The sequence below is a fragment of the Mercenaria mercenaria genome, chromosome 17 (assembly GCF_021730395.1).
Source record: "Mercenaria mercenaria strain notata chromosome 17, MADL_Memer_1, whole genome shotgun sequence".
In the NCBI taxonomy this organism is placed as follows: Eukaryota; Metazoa; Mollusca; class Bivalvia; order Venerida; family Veneridae; genus Mercenaria; species Mercenaria mercenaria.
Genome location: NC_069377.1, coordinates 37,476,130 through 37,480,136, shown reverse-complemented (window position 1 = coordinate 37,480,136; position 4,007 = coordinate 37,476,130).

Sequence of the window (4,007 nt, the reverse complement as noted above, 5' to 3'; positions counted from 1 at the left end):
TACAAAAGCATTTTCTAGTTACTTCTTATCCTTTGGAATTATAAGTTTGTTTAATGTTTCTGTATAAAAGTATGGGAGTGTTGAATATTTCAGTACCTTTTGTAAACTGACCAGGTCTGCTGTAAGTTGCTTGGTGGTGTTCTGTGCTTACAAACGATCTTTTCTTTACAGATTTGGTTACATATCAAAGACTAAGTTTACTTTTTTGAAACTCACTTCCTGTCTGAACTATGCATGATAACAAAATTAAATCTTTTTTCAAACTGCGGAAAACCTCTTCCAAATCAAATGTAAAGATTGAAAAAAAGCTCTTCATTGTTAGAATGATTGTTTTTCACTGAAATGAAATTCCTTGCCTTCAAAAGGTATAGTTGTGCAAAATGTTTAACATAGTATTTCATGTAAGGGTGTTGTTTGTTGTTGTTGTTGTTATTTTTTAAAACCAAGCTATCATTTCGAGTTCTATTGAAATCCTTAGAGTTAGCCATATTAACATTGCCTTAACATTTCTGATTGACAATTTATATAAATGTATAGTTTACAGGTTTTCTGTTGTTTTCATGTTCTAAAATTGTGAATTTCAGAGAAAGATTCAGGTGTGATGTTTTCACTTAGAACAAGGTTGAGTTTTATAAAGTGGTCTTGTTTTCCACCATTTGTTTGTGAAGCTGATTATGCATCACGTTACTATCTTGGTGTGTAGAAATAAAGTTTTTTTTTGAAGAAATGAGCTTTTTGTAATATTTTTAGCTCATCTGATTGTTTGAAAAAAAATGATGAGTTATTGTCATCACTTGAGCGGTTGTTGGCGTCGGCGTTGCCTGGTTAAGTTTTATGTTTAGGTCAGCTTTTCTCCTAAACTATCAAAGCTATTGCTTTGAAACTTGGAATACTTGTTCACCATCATAAGCTGACCCTGTATAGCAAGAAACATAACTCCATCTTGCTTTTTGCAAGATTTATGGCCCCTTTTGTACTTAGAAAATATCAGATTTCTTGGTTAAGTTTTATGTTTAGGTCAACTTTTCTCCTAAACTATCAAAGCTATTGCTTTGAAACTTGGAATCCTTGTTCACCATCATAAGCAGACCCTGTACATCAAGAAACATAACTCCATCTTGCTTTTTGCAAGATTTATTGCCCCTTTTGGACTTAGAAAATCAGTTTTCTTGGTTAAGTTTTATGTTTAGGTCAGCTTTTATCCTTAACTATCAAAGCTATTGCTTTAAAACTTGCAACACTTGTTCACCATCATAAGTTGACCCTGTACAGCAAGAAACATAACTCCGTCCTGCTTTTTGCAAGATTTATGGCCCCTTTTGGACTTAGAAAATATCAGATTTCTTGGTTAAGTTTTATGTTTAGGTCAACTTTTTCTCTTAAACTATCAAAGCTATTGCTTTGAAACTTGCAACACTTGTTCACCATCATAAGCTGACCCTGTACAGCAAGCAACATAACTCCATCCTGCTTTTTGCAATAATTATTGCCCCTTTTGGACTTAGAAAATCATTTTCTTGGTTGAGTATTATGTTTTCTCATAAACTATCAAAGCTATTGCTTTAAAACTTGCAACAGTTTTTCACCATCATAAGTGGACACTGTACATCAAGAAACATAACTCTATCCTGCTTTTTGCAAGAATGATGGCCCTTTTTAGACTTAGAAAATCATGGGTAGGACAATATTTCTATTACACAAAAAAAATCAGATGAGCGTCAGCACCCGCAAGGCGGTGCTCTTGTTCATAGATCTCACCTGCAGACATGGTGGTCTGAACTGGAAAGATTAATATAGACATGTTCAGAACAGGCATGGTTAATGTAGATATGGTGTTCAGAATGCCTAAGGCCTCGTACTTGTAAGATTAATATCAACAATGTATATTCATCAGACCAACATCTTGAATGCATTGTGCGCCAGGGCAGTTGCCTTGGTCCTTGGCTGTATCTCACCTATGCTGGAACTCTTTTTGATGTCATTCCAAAATCCATATCAGTCTACGGTTTTGCTGATGATCATATGGCAAATAAAAGCTTTCGTCCTACATCTGTTTCCATAGAATCACAAGCGATCGGAGACCTTGAAAGGTGTGCAGTTGTAATCAATGACTGGATGAATAGAAACAAACTGTAAATCGCAAATGTCATACAGCCATGTTGAATTACCTACAAATTAAGAACATCCGAAAATACTTAACAAAAGCAGCCACTGAAATTTTAGTTTTGTCTCTAGTTATTTCACATCTGGATTATTGCAATGTCATACTGTCTGGTGTAGCTAAATGTGAGGTGTGTAAGATGCAAAGTATTCATAACATGTGTGCAAAACTTGTCCTTAACAGGAGGAAATTTGACCGTTCTAAACAAGCATTGTACCACTTACATTGGTTGCCAGTGAAAGCAAGAACTGAGTTCAAGATACTTTCTTTCATGTATAGCTGTCACACTGGCAGAGTACCTCTGTACTTAATAGAATTGCTTACAGAGTACCGGTATATTCCTAGTGGACAAGGTTTGAGATTGTCTGAAAATTTTGAATGTCGTTATGTTGTTCCATACAACAAGTGCAAAACATTCAACAAGGCAGTCTGAAAGACAGCTAAATCCCCCGCCACTGCTATGGATAGTGAAAGGGTAAAACCTTTGATTTTAGCTGTGACCTTGACCTTGAACTGACACGGCTGACTCATGAATTCTGCACAACGTCTTCATGAGGTGATCATTTGACCAAAGTTTCATGAAAATCCTTCAAGGGGTTTAGGAGATACAGAGCTGAAACCTTTGACCTACAGTTGTGACCTTGACCTTGAGTTGACTCATGAGTTCTTGATGAGGTGATCATTTGACCAAAGTTTGACCAAAGTTTGATGAAAACACTTCATGGGGTTAAGGAGATACAGAGTGGACACCAAATGGAAGGCTCAAACCTTCGACCCTTAGTTGTGACCTTGACCTTGAGCTGGCATGGTTGACTCATAATTTCTGCACATCGTCTTGATGAGGTAATCATTTGACCCAGGTTTTATAAAATTCCTTCAAGGGGTTTAGGAGATATAGAGTGGACACGAAATGGAAGGCTCAAACCTTTGACCTTCAGTTGTGACCTTGACCTTGAGCTGACATGGCTGACTCATAAGTTCTGCATATCGCCTTGATGAGGTGATCGTTTGACCCAAGTTTGATGAAAATCCTTCAAGGGGTTTAGGAGATATAGAGCGGACACAAAATGGAAGGTTCAAACCTTTGACCCTAACTTGTGATCTTGACCTTGAGCCGGCATGACTGACTCATGGGTTCTGCACATCGTCTTGATGAGTTGATCATTTGACCCAAGTTTTATAAAATTCCTTCAAGGGGTTTAAGAGATATAGAGCGGACACAAAATGGAAGGCTCAAACCTTTGACCTTGAGTTGTGACCTTGACCTTGAGCCGGCATGGCTGACTCATGGGTTCTGCACATCGTCTTGATGAGGTGATCATTTGACCAAAGTTTTATAAAATTCCTTCAAGGGGTTTAGGAGATATAGAGCGGACACAAAATGGCAGGCTCAAACCTTTGACCTTGAGTTGTGACCTTGATCTTGAACCGACAAGGCTGACTCATGGGTTCTGCACATTGTCTTGATGAGGTGATCATTTGACTCAAGTTTCATGAAAATCCTTCAAGGGGTTTAGGAGATATGGACCGGACACGAATTTGTTACTGACGGAAGGACGGATGGACGGAAGCAGACCATTCCTATAATCCCTCCGCCACGGCGGGGGATTAATGATAGAAGTTTCTGTACTATTGGTCCAAAACTTTGGAATGAACTGCCGTTAGAACTACACAAAAGTAAATTACTTGACACATTCAAAAAAAATCTTAAGACACTGTATTTCAGAGATTTCGCGGCATTGTTTTAAATTTTTGATAACTGTTTATCATGCGAAAACAGCAGGTGATAGTTCTTAAATTTTTGTAAAAGGTTTTACATTTCAACATTTATACTGACCCGCCCGCT